This window comes from Macaca nemestrina, chromosome 20, assembly GCF_043159975.1.
Source record: "Macaca nemestrina isolate mMacNem1 chromosome 20, mMacNem.hap1, whole genome shotgun sequence".
In the NCBI taxonomy this organism is placed as follows: Eukaryota; Metazoa; Chordata; class Mammalia; order Primates; family Cercopithecidae; genus Macaca; species Macaca nemestrina.
Window position 1 is genome coordinate 43,971,846 of NC_092144.1, and position 17,073 is coordinate 43,988,918.

The following is a 17,073-nucleotide window of genomic DNA, read 5'->3' on the forward strand; positions in this document are numbered from 1 at the left end:
ACTCCAGACCTAAGGTGATCCACCCGCCTCGGCCTCCCAAAGTGCTGGGATTACAGGCATGAGCCACTGTGCCTGACTGTATCTTTCTTTGCTTTTCTTTTTCTTTTCTTTTCTTTTTTTTTTTTTGAGACAAAGTCTCGCTGTGTTGCCCAGGCTGGAGTGCAGTGGTGCAATCTCGGCTCACTGCAAGCTCCACCTCCCAGGTTCATGCCATTTTCTTGCCTCAGCCTCCCAAGTAGCTGGGACTACAGGTATCTGCCACCACGCCTGGCTAATTTTTTGTGTTTTTTAGTAGAGATGGGGTTTCACTGTGTTAGCCAGGATGGTCTTGATCTCCTGACCTCGTGATCCACCCGCCTTGGCCTCTCAAAGTGCTGGAATTACGGGCATAAGCCACCGTGTCCGGCCTGTATCTTCCTGTTTTGTTCAACATTGTTGTTGATACCAATCCACGTTGCTGTCTTTATGTTTTAAAAATCTACGATTGTGAACTGATTCTATTATCATAAACAACACTACAGGGGGCTTTTAAATTCACATTTGTTAGGGTTTGTGCCCACGTGTGGAATTTTAGGTGATAAGACATTCATATTCTTGACTATTCTAGGAAACAGGAAACCTTTTTTTTTTTTTTTTTTTTCTGAGGCAGAGTCTCACTCTGTCACCCAGGCTGGAGTGCAGTGGCCGGATCTCAGCTCACTGCAAGCTCCGCCTCCTGGGTTCACGCCATTCTCCTGCCTCAGCCTACCAAGTAGCTGGGACTACAGGCTAATTTTTTGTATTTTTCTTTAGTAGAGACGGGGTTTCACCGTGTTAGCCAGGATGGTCTCGATCTCCTGACCTTGTGATCCGCCCGTCTCAGCCTCCCAAAGTGCTGGGATTACAAGCTTGAGCCACCGCGCCCCGCCGGAAACAGGAAACCTTTAAAGCAGTTATACAACGCATACCCCCAGCCACACTGTAGTATTTCCTGCCGCTCTAGACCACCACACTCTTGTATCATCAGTGTTGAGTGAACCATCTGGTAGGCAGGTGCCAGGGGCATCTCATTGGGTTCCCATTTGCATTTTCTGGTGTAATGAGGTTGAGGCCTCTTTATGTGTTTATTGGTCATTTAGTGAAGTGTGAGTAGAAGGCTTTTTTCCCATTTATATATTGCATGTTCTTTTCTTTTTTCCATCTCTGGTTGATTTGTAGGAGTTCTTTGTGGTTTTTTTTTTTGAGACAGGGTTTCTCTCTGCCGCCCAGGCTGGCACACAGTTGCATGATCTCGGTTCACTGTAGCCTCAGTCTCTTGGGCTCAAGCGATCCTCCTGTTTCAGCCTCCTGAGAAGTTTCTACTACAGGTGTGGGCCACCACGCTGGCTGACTTTTCTATTTTTAGTAATGACTGGGTTTTGCTATGTTGTCCAGGCTGGTCCTGAACTTCTGAGTTCAGGTGATCCGCCCACCTCGGCCTCCCAACGTGCTGTTCTTTGTATTTTCTTCATAAGAGCCCTTGTTTGGTTATTTGTGGAAAATGTTTTCCCCAGTGGATCAGCTTTGTATTCTCTTAATGATTTTTAATGAGCAGAAGTTTAAAGTTTACTGTAATTAAATTTATCAATGCTTCCTTTATGCTTAGTGTTGTCTGTGTGTTTTGCTTAAAAACAATTCTTATTTTTCTTATTTTTATTTCTTAATATGGTTTTATTCCTTTGGAAAAAATGATTCTTATCTCATGGTCATAAGGATATTCTTTTACATAAATACTTGTAAAGTCTTTACTATTTTGCCTTGTCCATTGAAGTCTCTAATCCACAAGGAATGGTCTTTTGTGTGAGGTGTGGGTAACAGTCCCCTTACTTTTTAATTATATAGATTCCCTGCTGTCCCAGTACTGTTTAGGACAGGGTTGTGTAATCTTTAGCTTCTGTGGGCCACACTGGAAGAAGAAATGTTTTGGGTCACACATAAAATACACTAACTCTAACAATAGCTGATGAGCAAAAACAAAACAAAACAAAACAAAACTCAAAAAAAAAATCATAATGTTTTAAGAACATTTACAAATTTGTGTTGGGCCACATTCAAAGCTGTCCTGGGCTGCATGGGGCTGCGGGCTGCAGGTTGGACAAGCTTGGTTTAGGAGAAGATGGCCCTTATTCCATTTTTCTCAATGTCACCTTTGTCAAAAAACAAGTGCCCCTTAGAGGGACATAGGTTTGCTTCTGAGTTCTCTACTTCATGTCGTTGGTCTGTTTGTCTGTCTCTAGGCCAATGTGGCACTGTGTTGAGTACACACTAAAGCTTTAGTTCTTGACTCTGGCAGAGGGAGTCCTTCTGCTTTGGCCTTGTTCCTAGAGTGTCTTTCTGGTTTTGGCCCTCTGCATTCCCATATAAGTTTAGAAACAGCTTTTTGAATTCAACTTGGAGAGAATTGAAGTTTTGATAATACTGAGTATTCCTCTCCATAACACTGGTATATGTTGCCATTTATTTTGGTCTTCCCTATTTTCTCTCATTAACTTTTTACATATATACTTCTGTGGTGCTCTTATACATGTAGTAACTGATTTATTCCAAGGCATCTTTTATTTTTAATGCCACTGTAAATGTTACATTCTTTTAAAGTGTAAGTTTATAAATGTTTGTGCTGCCATATGGAACATTTTAACTATTTCATATTGTTTTGTATTTAGCGTTCAAAAACTCTTTAGTCTCTGTAGATTCACAAAGACTATTTATAGAAATATATCGAATGCATATTTGTTTCTTCCTCATCAGTCTTCATATATTTTACTGGCCTTGCTTTATTGCATTTGTGGAATCTCTAGCACAATCTTGGATAGCAATGGTGAAGGAAGGCATTTTTGTTTATTCTAAACTCAAGAGGAATTTTTTTTTTCTGTTAATAGCATTGTATTTTATATAAATTTTTAAATTTCATATAATTTTAGGCTTATAAGAAAGTCATGCAACATTTTACAAGTATTTCTGGATACCCTTCATCCAGATTCAAAAGGATAGCTTTTGATATTTCACCATTAAATAGAAAGTTTAATGTAAGATTTTTTGGTAGATGGTCTTTGTTAGATTAAAGATATATTATTCTATTTCTATTTTTTAGAGAATTAAAAAAATTTTTTTGAGACAGGGTCTTGCTTTGCCACCTGGGCTAGAGAGCAGTGGTGCGGTCTTGGCTCACTGCAGCCTCAACCTCCAGGGCTTAAATGATCCTCCCACCTTAGCCTCCCGAGTAGCTGAGACTACAGGTAGGTGCCACCACACCTGGTTAACTTTTGTAATTTTTGTAGAGACAGGGTTTCTCCATGTTGCCCAACGTAGTCTCAAACTTCTGGCTCAAGTGATCTGCCCACCGAGCCTCCCAAAGTGCTGGGATTATAGGTATGAGCCACTGCCCCCTGTGTAAAATAGTTTTTTAAATCCAGAAAGGATGAATTTTATAACACATCTCACTTGCATTTAATGAAATGTGCATGCAAATTTTCCCTCAGTTCTGTGAATGTGTTAAATTACATCAAATGATTTTCTTTCTTTCTTTTTTTTTTTTTTTTTTTTGAGACGGAGTCTCGCTCTGTCTCCCAGGCTAGAGTGCAGTGGCGCGATCTCGGCTCACTGCAAGCTCCGCCTGCCGGGTTCACGCCATTCTTCTGCCTCAGTCTCCCGAGTAGCTGGGACTACAGGCGCCTGCCACCACGTGGGCCTGGTTAATTTTTTTGTATTTTTAGTAGAGACGGGGTTTCACAGTGTTAGCCAGGATGGTCTGGATCTCCTGACTTCCTGATCCGCCCACCTCGGCCTCCCAAAGTGCTGGGCATCAAATGATTTTCTAATTTGAAACCTACCTTGCATTTCTGGTTTAAATTCTCCAATCAGTGTATAGTATTCTTTTCTCTTTTTTTTTTTTTTTTTTTTTGAGGTGGAGTCTTGCTCTGTCGCCCAGTTTGGAGTGCAATGGCGTGGTCGCAGCTTACTGCAACCTCTGCCTCCCGGGTTCAAGTGATTCTCCTGCCTCAGCCTCCAGAGTAGCTGGGATTACAGGCGCCCACCACCATACCTGGCTAATTTTTGTATTTTTAGTAGAGATGGGGTTTCACCATGTTGGCCAGGCTGGAGCATATAGTATTCTTTATATATAATTTCATTCACTTTGCCAGTATCTTGCATGGAACATTTTGTCTATGTCTTTGAGTGGTTGGATTTTGGTGTCAGGATACTAGCTCATTATGAACTGGGGGATGTAGTGGTGATTTCTATTTATTTCAACAGAGCTAGTTGTCTTCTTTTCACAGCTCGCTTTGTACGCTAGGACCTGGCCTTTTCTGGATGACATCATTAGGCTATGTTGCCCTTTGGTTTTAACAGTTTTTTCCTTACATCACTTCAAATATATCATACCACTACCTTCTGGAGTGCAGGGTTTCTGCTGAGAAATGACTTGATGATCTTATTGAGGATCCTTTACAGGTGATGTGTTACTTTTCTTTTACTGCTTTCAAGAGTCTCTCTGTCATTCGGCATTTCACTATTATGTGTTTCAGTGGGTTTATCTTACTGGAGTTCACTGAATGTATCGAATATATGCATTATGTGTTTCCTCAAATTTGGGAAGTTTTCAGTCAACATTTCTTAAAGTAATTCTACTACCTTCTCTCTCTCTTTTCCTGGGACTCCCATAATACATATATTGGTCCACTGATGGTTTCCCATAAGTTCCTTAGGTTTTATTCACTATTCTTCATTCTTTTTACTTTCTATTGCTGAGATCTGATCATTTAAAATGTCTTATCTTCTTTTTTTTTTTTTTTTTTTTTGAGACGGAGTCTCACGCTGTTGCCCAGGCTGGAGTGCAGTGGCGCGATCTCGGCTCACTGCAAGCTCCGCCTCCCGGGTTCCCGCCATTCTCCTGCCTCAGCCTCCTGAGTAGCTGGGACTACAGGCGCCCGCCACCGCGCCCGGCTAATTTTTTGTATTTTTTAGTAGAGACGGGGTTTCACTGTGGTCTCGATCTCCTGACCTTGTGATCCGCCCGCCTCGGCCTCCCAAAGTGCTGGGATTACAGGCTTGAGCCACCGCACCCGGCCAAAAAATGTCTTATCTTCAAGTTGGCTGCTGAAGTCTGCTGTTGAACTCCTCTACTTATTTTTTCATATTGACTAATAGATTAATATATTTTTCAGCTTCACAATATCTATTTGGTTCCTTTCTATAGTATCTATATCTTTTTGTAGATATTCTCATTTTGTTTTAAATCATTTCCTTGATATCGTTTAGTTCTTTGTGTTTCCTTTATGTATCTGACCCTATTTAACAGTTACTTTAATATCTGAGCATATTTAACACAGTTATCTTTGTCCAGTAAACCCAATGCCTGTCTTCAGAGATAATTTCTGCCACTTTGTATTCTTCCTTCGAATGGACCATGTTTTTTTCTGTTTCTTTGATTGCCTTGTGATTGTTTAAGTGAAAATTGGGCATTTGAAAAAAAACAGCCACATCTCTCAGTCTTTGCATACTGGGTCTGTTTCAGGAAAGTCCTTTAATAATTAGCTGGGAATGTTCTGTGCCTTGGGATCAGTATGAGGAAAAAGCTTAAGGTTCTCGGGTATTTTCTGAGCATACATCTTGGCTGGGTCTGTGTGTGGTTTTTTTTCAATCCCTCTGTATACACAGCTGCTTTTAAATGTCTTATTTTTCCAAAGAATCTCACCCTGGGTTGTCTTGGGGACTTAGACAGTGTATACATATCTCCACCTGTATTATTTTACTCCATGTGTCTACAGGTCTTAGTGTCCTTGCAGCTCTCCCAAGTAGTACTTGATGCTTCTTGCTGCCTGAGATCTGAATTAGGTGAGGTAGAGACCAGTCCTTCTGACTCTGCAAGTCCACCCCCCACTTCCCATTATTGATGTCACAGATTAGATCTTTATACATTGTGTTCCCAATAACAGGTTAGCTGTTTTTATGCATTTGTCTTTTCAACCCTGTAGAAGATTTAAAAAGTGGAGTTACAAACCAAAATTATCATAGTATTACATTTTATAGTTTACCATGTATTTACCTTTACTAGAGATCTTTACTTCTCTATATGGCTTTGAGTTACAGTCTGGCTTCTTTTAATTTCAACCTGATAGACTTCCTTTAGCATTTTTTTTCAGGGCAGGTCTAGTGATAATCAACTCCCTCAGCTTTTGTTTATCTGGGAATATGTTAATTTCTCCCTAATTTTTCAAGAGCATTTTGCTGAATATAAACTCTCTATTGACAGCTTTTTTTCTTCAGCACTTTATGTTTATTGACCAGCTTCCTTCTGACTTCCAAGATTTCTGATGAGACCCTGGTTGATAGTCTTGAGGATCCCTTGTATGATAGGAGTTGCTTCTCTTTTGCTATTTTCAAGATTATCTGTCTTTGGCTTTTAACATTTGATTTTGTATCTCACTGTGGGTCTCTTTGCAATTCTCCTACTTAAGAGTTCATTCTGCTTGCTGGATTTGCAAATTCATGTCTTTCATCAAATTTGGAGATTTTTCAGCCATTATGTCTTCAAATATTTTCTCCTCCCCTTTCTCTCTTTTCTCCTTCAAGGATTCCCAAATTGATGTTGTGCTACAGTACCATTAAGCTCTGTTCACTCTTTTTTATGTTGATAAATTATATTTTTTGTATTTTTAAGTTTGCTGAATCGCTCTTCTAATTGCTTATCTTTTGAATCCCTCTACTGTAATAATATTCTTTATTTCTGTTACGTAATTTTTGATCCAGATTTTTTCGTTCTTATAAAAAGTTTCATCTCATTATTTCTATCCTCAGTTTGCTCATACATCTTTTTCCTTTGTTCATGTATTTATTTCACTTTTAAAGCACCTTTAAGACTGTTGTCTTTTTATAGTGAGTCTGACATCTGGGCTGCCTCAAGTATGTTTTCTGTCAATTCATTTTGTTCCTTTAATTGGGTCATACTTTTCTGTTTTTTGGCATGCCTTCAGGTTTTTGTTGTTGTTGAAGACTGGACATTTGAATATTACAAGGTGATATCTCTGGAAATCATATTTCCCCACTTCCCCTGGATTTGCTGCATTTTTGCCTTTGTTTGTATTATTATGAGATAACTATGTGCCAGAGATCAGCCTAAAGTAAAAGCTGAATAAGGTCTTTGCAGTGCTTGTATCTTTCCTTGGGCATGTGAGGTGGATTTCTGAATTCTTGCATATATGTAGTTGATTTTGAATAATAAAAAAAATAGTTGCAAGTCTTTAAAATCTCCTGAAAGTCACTTCATCTGGTGGGTTGAAACAACGATGACTAGCCTACAAGCCCACAAGATCAGAAGCACTAGTCCACAGTCAGAACACAGAACCTCAGTATCTGTGGGATAAAGTATTTATTGCCCTCCCTGGCTGCAGAAATCTGCACCAGAATCACATTCCCATCCCCAAAGCTGCTTCAAGGAGCTGGGAGTGAGGAATGGGTAGCCAACACCACTCTGATGGTTGCAATCAACACAATTGTAATTTATTAGACAAGCTGGAAATTACAAGCATTCAAATAAACTCTGAAGTTCCAAAATAGTCACTTCAGAGAGCTGCCAGAATAGTTGTTCAGGTACAGTGACAGATTCATGACACTTCCTACTTGGTCATTTTCCCTGACATCACATGCTACATATTTGGTTTTGTAGACTTTCATAGCATCTGAAATAATATATCTCTAAACATTTATGTGATCTGTTGCAGACAGTAAAATATGAAAAACTGGATACTCACCTTTAAGATGTGATCATAAGCGTCTTTTGATGCTCCTTCCTAGTACCTTTCTGGGTGCTAATTCACCACTGCCTCAGAGAATATGAAGAGCTACATTACCCAGAAGGATGTGCTTCATAGGCCCAAATGACAGCCTAGGACAGGAGTGTTCCCTGCAGCCTGCATTGTCTTGGGTTGGACTTTTGGCACTGCTAGGGTGTACTTTCATTTGTCACATGTCCTGTCTGCTCACACCACCCAGGAGGAGCAGGTGACTCTTTGGGACCAAGCTAAGAAGGCCAGTAAGAAGGATGGGACCCATCTAGCCACCTTTGTAGGGAAAGAGTTCAGCTGAGTCTGAACTACTTATACAGTCATCTCCCTTCTAGCACAAGTGTGTTAAGTATCCCCAGTCTCATATTATTGGACTCTCAACCACACGGCTGTGGCACACTGACATGGAGGATCGTGGCATCCTGGGGTTCTGCAGGCCTTCTCTTCCTGTTGTTAGGGTCACTCTCAGTCCAGGGTCCTAGACAAGAGAAAATTCCTCTTTCTGGAAATCAGTGGTATGTGGTGGGGTAGTATGAACTATAACTTCTTAGTACCCTCCATTCTGTGGGGAAAAGAGAGATCAGACTGTTACTGTGTCTATGTAGAAAGAAGTAGACATAAGAGACTCCATTTTGTTCTGTACTAAGATAAATTCTTCTGCCTTGAGATGCTGTTAATCTGTAATCCTAGCCCCAACCCTGTGCTCACAGAAACATGTGCTGTGTTGACTCAAGGTTTAATGGATTTAGGGCTATGCAGGATGTGCTTTGTTAAAAAAGTGCTTGAAGGCAGTATGCTTGTTAAAAGTCATCACCATTCTCTAATCTCAAGTACCCAGGGACACAATACACTGTGGAAAGCCGCAGGGACCTCTGCCTAGGAAAGCCAGGTATCACAAGGTTTCTCTCCATGTGATAGCCTGAGATATGGCCTCATGGGAAGGGAAAGACCTGACCATCCCCGAGTCCGACACCTGTAAAGGGTCTGTGCTGAGGAGGATTAGTGAAAGAGGAAGGTCTCTTTGCACTTGAGATAAGAGGAAGGCATCTGTCTCCTGCTTGTCCCTGGGCAATGGAATGTCCCAGTGTAAAACCCAGTTGTATGTTCTATTTACTGAGATAGGAGAAAACCACTCATATGTTCTATTTACTGAGATAGAAGAAAACTGCCTTAGGGCTGGAGGTGAGACATGCTAGCAGCAATACTGCTCTTTAATGCACCAAGATGTTTGTATATGTGCACATCAAGGCACAGCACCTTTCCTTAAACTTATTTGTGACACAGAGATCTTTGTTCACATGTTTTCCTGCTGACCCTCTCCCCACTATTACCCTATTGTTCTGCCACATCCCCCTCTCCAAGATGGTAGAGATAATGATCAATAAATACTGAGGGAACTCAGTAACCAGTGCTGGCGTGGGTCCTCCATATGCTGAGTGCCAGTCCCCTGGGCCCACTTTTCTTTCTCTATACTTTGTCTCTGTGTCTCTTTCTTTTCTCATGTCTCTCATCCCACCTGATGAGAAACATCCACAGGTGTGGAGGGGCAGGCCACCCCTTCATCTGGCGCCCAATGTGGGGCTTTTCTCTAAGGTGAAGGTACGCTTGAGCGTGGTCATTGAGGACAAGTTGACGAGATATTCCCAAGTATGCCTACGGTCAGCCTTGCAGTAAGCTTGTGCACTCAGAAGAACTTAGGGTAACAATGGGACAGACTAAAAGTAAATATGCCTCTTATATGAGCTCTATTAAAATCCTTTTAAAAAGAGGGGGAGGTAGAGTCTCTACAAAAAATCTAATTACGCTATTTCAAACAGTAGAACAGTTCTGCCCATGGTTTCTAGAACAGGGAACTTTAGATCTAAAAGATTGGGAAAAAATTGGGCAAAGAATTAAAACAAGCAAATAGGGAGGGTAAAATCATCTCACTTACAGTATGGAATGATTGGGTCATTATTAAAGTAGCTTTAGAACTGTTTCAAACAGGAGAAGATAGCATTTCAGTCTGATGTCCCTGAAAGCTGTGTAATAGATTATGAAGAAGAGGCAGGGATAGAATCCCAGAAAGGAATGGAAAGTTCACATTGTAAATATGTAGCAGAGCCAGTAATGGCTCAGTCAACGCAAAATGTTGACCATAATCAATTACAGGAGGTAATATATCCTGAAACATTAAAATTAGAAGAAAAAGGTCCAGAATTAGCAGGGCCATCAGAGTCTAAACCACAATGGCCAACTCCTCTTCCAGCAGCTAAGATGCCTGAAACATTACAACCTCAAATGCAGGTTAGACAAGTACAAACCCCCCCAAAAAAATCAAATAGAAAAAGATAGAGTCTCTGTCATGGCAATGCCAATCCAAATACGGTATCCACAATATCAGCCAGTAGAAAATAAGAGCCAATCGCCAGTAGCCTATCAGTACTGGCCACCAGCCAAACTTCAGTATCAGCCGCCCCCAGAAAATCAGTATGGACAGCCAGGAATGTTTCCAGCACCATAAGGCTGGGCTCTATATCCTCAGCCGCCCACTATGAGACTTAATTGTATACCACCACCTAGTGGACAAGGTAGTACATTACATAAAATTATTGATAAGGCAAGGAAACAAGGAGATATTGAGGTGTGGCAATTCCCAGTAATATTAGAGCTGATACCACCTGGAGAAGAGGCCCCAGAGGGAGCACCTCCCCTAGCTGAGGCCAGATATGAGTCCTCTTCTATAAAAATGCTAAAATATATGAAAGAGGGAGTAAAACAGTATGGACCCAACTCCCCTTATATGAGAACATTATTAGATTCCATTGCTCATGGACATAGACTCATTCCTTATGATTAGGAGATTCTGGCCAAATCATCACTCTCACCCTCTCAATTTTTACAAGTTAAGACTTGGTGGACTGATGGGGCCCAAGAACAGGCCTGAAAAAATAGGGCTGCGAATCCTCCAGATAACATAGATGCAGATCAACTATTAGGAACAGGTCAAAATTGGAGCACTACTAATCAACAAACAATAATGCAAAATGAGGCAATTGAGCAAGTTAGAGCTATCTGCCTTAGAGCCTGGGGAAAAAATCCAGGGCACAGGAACTGCCTGCCCCTCATTCAATACAATAAGACAAGGCTCTAAAGAGCCCTACCCTGATTTTGTGGCAAGGCTCCAAGATGCTGCTCAAAAGTCAATTGCCGATAAGAATGCCAGTAAGGTCATAGTGGAGTTGATGGCATATAAAAACGCCAATACTGAGTGTCAATCAGTCATTAAGCCATTAAAAGGTAAGGTCCTGGCAGGGTCAGATGTAATCTCAGACTACGTAAAAGCCTGTGATGGAATTGAATTGGAGGAGCCATGCATAAAGCCATGCTTATGGCTCAAGCAATCACAGGAGTTGCTTTAGGAGGACAAGTTAGAACATTTAGAGGAAAATGTTATAATTGTGGACAAATTGGTCATCTAAAAGGGAATTGCCCAGCCTCAAATAAACAAAATATAACTATTCAAGCTATTACAATAACAGATAAAGAACCACCTGACCTATGTCCAAGATGTAAAAAAGGAAAACATTGGGCTAATCAAGGTCATTCTAAATTTGATAAAAATGGGCAACCATTGTCAGGAAATGAGAAGAGGGGCCAGCCTCAGGCCCTACAACAAACCGAGGCATTCCCAGTTCAGCCCTTTGTTCCTCAAGGTTTTCAAGGACAACAACCCCCACTGTCACAAGTGCCTCAAGGAATGAGCCAGTTACCACAATACAGCAATTGTCACCCGCCACAAGCGGCAGTGCAGCAGTAGATGTATGTACTATACAAGCAGTCTCTCTGCTTCCAGAGGAGCCCCCACAAAAAATTCCCCACAGGGATATATGGCCCATTGCCTGAGGGGACTGTAGGACTAATCTTAGGAAGATCGAGTCTAATTCTAAAAAGAGTTCAAATTCATACTGGTGTGGTTGATTCAGACTACAAAGGCAAAATTCAATTGGTTATTAGCTCCTCAATTCCTTGGAGGGCCAGTCCAGGAGACAGGATTGCTCAATTATTACTCCTGCCTTATATTAAGGTTGGAAACAGTGAAATAAAAAGAACAGAAAGGTTTGGAAGCACTGATCCAGCAGGAAAGGCTACATATTAGGCAAGTCAGTTCTCAGAGAGCAGACCTGTGTATAAGGCCATTATTCAAGGAAAACAATTTGAAAGGTTAGTAGACACTGGAGCAGATGTCTCTATCACTGCTTTAAATCAGTGGCCAAGGCCGGGCGCGGTGGCTCAAGCCTGTAATCCCAGCACTTTGGGAGGCCGAGACGGGCGGATCACGAGGTCAGGAGATGGAGACCATCCTGGCTAACACGGTGAAACCCCGTCTCTACTAAAAAAAATACAAAAAACTAGCCGGGCGAGGTGGCGGGCGCCTGTAGTCCCAGCTACTCGGGAGGCTGAGGCAGGAGAATGGCGTGAACCCGGGAGGCGGAGCTTGCAGTGAGCTGAGATCCGGCCACTGCACTCCAGCCTGGGCGACAGAGTGAGACTCCGTCTCAAAAAAAAAAAAAAAAAAAAAAAAAAATCAGTGGCCAAAAATTGGCCTAAACAAAAGGCTGTTACAGGACTTGTCGGCATAGGCACTGCCTCAGAGGTGTATCAAAGTGCTATGATTTTACATTGTTTAAGGCCAGATAATCAAGGAAGTACTGTTCAACCAATGATTATTTCAAGTCCTGTTAATCTGTAAGGTCGAGATTTATTACAATAATGAGGTGCAGAAATCTCTATGCCTGCTCCATTATACAGCCCCCATGAGTCAAAAAATCATGACTAAAATAGGACATATACCAGGAAAAGGACTAGGAAAAAATGAAAATGGCATTAAAGTCCCAATTGAGACTGAGGAAAATCAAGAAAGAAAAGGAACAAGGTATCCTTTTTAGGGGTGGCCACTGTAGAGCCTCCTAAAACCATTCCATTAACTTAGAAAACAGAAAAACCAGTATATTTAAATCAGTGGCTGCTACCAAAACAAAAACTGGAGGTTTTGCATTTATTAGCAAAGGAACAATTAGAAAAAGGACATATCGAGCCTTCATTCTCACCTTGAAATTCTCCTGTGTTTGTAATTCAGAAAAAATCCAGCAGATGGCGTATGTTAACAGATTTAAGGGCTGTGAATGCCATAATTCAACCCCTAGGACCTCTCCAACCCAGGTTGCCCTCTCCGGCCATGATCCCAAAAGACTGTCCTTTAATTATAATTTATCTGAAGGATTGCTTTTTTACCATTCCTCTGACGGAGCAGGATTGTGAAAAATTTGCCTTTACTATACCAGCCGTAAATAATAAAGAACCAGCCACTAGGTTTCAGTGGAAAGTGTTACTTCAAGGAATGCTTAATAGTCCCAACTATTTGTCAGACTTTCCTAGGTCAAGCTCTTCAACCAGTTAAAGACAAATTTTCATACTGTTATATCATTCATTATATTGATTATATTTTATGTGCTGCAGAAATGAGAGACAAATTAATTGACCATTACATATTTCTCCAAGCAGAGGTTGCCAATGCAGGACTGGCAATAGCATCTAATAAGATTCAGACCTCTGCTCCTTTTCATTATTTAAGGATGCAGATAGAAAATAGAAAAATTAAGCCACAAAAAATAGAAATAAGAAAAGACATAATAAAAACATTAAATGACTTTCAAAAACTGCTAGGAGATATTAATTGGATTCGGCCAACTCTAGGCATTCCTACTTATGCCATGTCCATCTTAAAAGGAGATTCAGACTTAAATAGTAAAAGAATATTAACCCCAGAGGCAACTAAAGAAATTAAATTAGTAGAAGAAAAAATTCAGTCACTCAAATAAATATAATAGATCCCTTAGCCCCACTCCAACTTTTGATTTTTGCTACTGTACATTCTCCAACAGGCATCGTTGTTCAAAATACTGATCTTGTGGAGTGGTCATTCCTTCCTCACAGTACAATTAAGACTTTTACATTGTACTTGGATCAAATAGCTACATTAATTGGTCAGACAAGATTACCAATAATAAAATTGTGTGGAAAAGTACTTCCCATGTTAAAAAACATTTATTATCTTGTTTTGCTGTAATGGAGTTTCAGAAGAAATTAAAACTGACGATGGACCAGGATACTGTAGTAAAGTTATCCAAAAATTCTTAAATCAGTGGAAAATTATGCATACAACAAGAATTCCCTATAATTCCCAAGGACAGGCCATAGTTAAAAGGACTAATAGAACACTCAAAACTCAGTTAGTTAAACAAAAAGAAGGGGGAGACAGTAAGGAGTGTACCACTCCTCAGATGCAACTTAATCTAGCACTCTATACTTAAAAGTTTTTAAACGTTTATAGAAATCAGATTACTACTTCTGCAGAACAACATCTTACTAGTAAAAAGAACAGCCCACATGAAGGAAAACTGATTTGGTGGAAAGACAACAAAAATAAGACATGGGAAATAGGGAAGGTGGTAACGTGGGGGAGAGGTTTTACTTGTGTTTCACCAGGAGAAAATCAGCTTCCTGTTTGGATACCCACTAAACATTTGAAGTTCTACAATGAACCCATCAGAGATGCAAAGAAAAGCGCCTGCACAGAGACGGAAGCACTGCAATCGAGCAGCATCGACTCACAAGATGAACAAAATGGTGATGTCAGAAGAACAGATGAAGTTGCCATCCACCAAGAAGGCAGAACCGCCAACTTGGGCACAGTTAAAGAAGCTGACACAGTTAGCTGAAAAAAGCCTAGAGAACACAAAGGTGACACAAACTCCAAAGAACATGCTGCTTGCAGCTTTGATGATTGTATCAATGGTGGTAAGTCTCTCCATGCCTGCAGGAGCAGCTGCAGCTAATTATACCTACTGGGCCTATGTGCCTTTCCTGCCCTTAATTCGGGCAGTCACATGGATGGATAATCCTATTGAAATATATGTTAATAATAGTGCATGGGTACCTGGCCCCACAGATGATCATTGCCCTGCCAAACCTGAGGAAGAAGGAATGATGATAAATATTTCCACTGGGTATTATTATCCTCCTACTTGCCTAGGGAGAGCACCAGGATGTTTGATTCCGGCAATCCAAAATTGGTTGGTAGAAGTACCTACTGTCAATACCAGCAGTAGATTTACTTATCACATGATAAGTGGAATGTCACTCGGGCCACAGGTAAATTATTTACAGGACTTTTCTTATCAAAGATCATTAAAATTTAGGCCTAAAGGGAAACCTTGCCCCAAGGAAGTTCCCAAAGGATCAAAAGACACAGAAGTTGTAGTTTGGGAAGAATGTGTGGCCGATAGTGCGGTGATATTACAAAACAATGAATTCAGAACTATTATAGATTGAGCACCTTGAGGTCAATTCCACCACAATTGCACAGGACAAACTCAACCGTGTCCCAGTGCACAAGTGAGTCCAGCTGTTGATAGTGACTTAACAAAAAGTTTAGATAAACGTAAGCACAAAAAATTACAGTCTTTCTACCTTTAGGAATGGGGAGAAAAAGGAATCTCTACTCCAAGACCAAAAATAATAAGTCCTGTTTCTGGTCCTGAACATCCAGAATTATGGAGGCTTACTGTAGCCTCATACCGCATTAGAATTTGGTCTGGAAATTGAACTATAGAAACAAGAGATCGTAAGCCATTTTATACTATTGACCTAAATTCCAGTCTTACAGTTCCTTTACAAAGTTGTGTAAAGCCCTCTTACATGCTAGTTGTAGGAAATATAGTTATTAAACCAGACTCCCAAACTATAACCTGTGACTATTGCAGATTGTTTACTTGCATTGATTTGACTTTTAATTGGCAGCACCGTATTCTGCTAGTGAGAGCAAGAGAAGACGTGTGGATCCCTGGGTCCATGGACTGACCGTAGGAGGCCTCGCTGTCTGTCCATATTTTGACTGAGGTATTAAAAGTCATTTTAAATAGCTCCAAAAGATTCATTTTTACTTTAATTGCAGTGATTATGGGATTAATTGCAGTCACAGCTATGGCCGCTGTGGCAGGAGTTGCATTGCACTCTTCTGTTCAGACGGTAAACTTTGTTAACGATTGGCAAAAGAATTCTACAAGATTGTGGAATTCACAATCTGGTATTGATCAAAAATTGGCAAATCAAATTAATGATCTTAGACAAACTGTCATTTGGATGGGAGATAGGCTTATGAGCTTAGAACATCATTTCCAGTTACAGTGTGACTGGAATACGTCAGATTTTTGTATTACACCCCGAGTTTATAATGAGTCTGAACATCACTGGAACATGGTTAGACGCCATCTACAGGGAAGAGAAGATAATCTCACTTTAGACATTTCCAAATTACAAGAACAAATTTTCAAAGCATCAAAAGTCCATTTAAATTTGGTACCAGGAACTGAGGCAATCGCAGGAGTTGCTGATGGCCTCGCAAATCAAGAGAAGACATGTGGAATGGCGTGAACCCGGCAGGCGGAGCTTGCAGTGAGCCAAGATCGCGCCAGTGCACTCCAGTGGATGCTCAAGAAATGGTTAATAGGTATGAATGAGGAAAAATATGATGTCAGTGACATCATAACATCATTATGACATCAGCCCAATCTTCTATCATAACAAAGTAATGGTCTCTTACTGCTCTTAAAAGCTTCTTTAAAAATATGGCCTTCTGGCTGGGTGTGGTGGCTCACGCCTGTAATTCTAGCACTTTGGGAGGCCGAAGCGGGCAGATCACCTGAGGTGAGGAGTTTGAGACCAGCCTGGCCAACATGGTGAAACCCTGTCTCTACTAAAAATACAAAAAATTAGCTGGGTGTGGTGGCACATGCCTGTAATCCCAATTACTCGGGAAGCTGAGGCAGGAGAATTGCTTGAACCTGAGAGGCAGAGGTTGCAGTGAGCCGAGATCGTGCCATTGCACTCCAGCTTGGGCAACAAGAGTGAAACTCCGTCTCAAAAAAAAAAAAAAAAAAAAAAAGGCCTTCTTTTTCCTAATTCTGTTATTGTGAAGGCACTTTAAATCGAGAAATGTAAAGCATTATCACGTGTATGCTCATGCTTTTTAAATGACAAAGCACAGGAATTTCGACGAATCCTCTCATAACAAAATGACATGGTGGCATAAAACTATACGTAGTGGAAACAAAATCTGGGCATTATAGGACTACTTCATCTTTGTGGTACCAGTTCCTTGGGAGAGCAGAGGAAGGACAGAGAATGAGAGAAAAGAAAGCTACTGTCATTATCCCATAAGTATATATGT

General features: G+C 40.7%; 1 protein-coding gene and 1 long non-coding RNA gene across 6 annotated transcripts in view; one reads left to right on the forward strand and one right to left on the reverse strand.

Annotated features, from left to right (window-relative positions):
- Positions 1 to 17,073, forward strand: part of WTI (WT1 interacting protein) — an 82,252-nt gene that overhangs the window by 33,593 nt on the left and 31,586 nt on the right. The window lies entirely within an intron of this gene.
- On the reverse strand, positions 8,349 to 16,345 carry LOC139360211 (uncharacterized). Its single transcript, XR_011617409.1, has 3 exons — positions 16,207 to 16,345; positions 15,706 to 16,115; positions 8,349 to 8,364 (listed from the first exon to the last, which is right to left on the reverse strand). It is a non-coding gene; the product is annotated as an uncharacterized lncRNA (long non-coding RNA).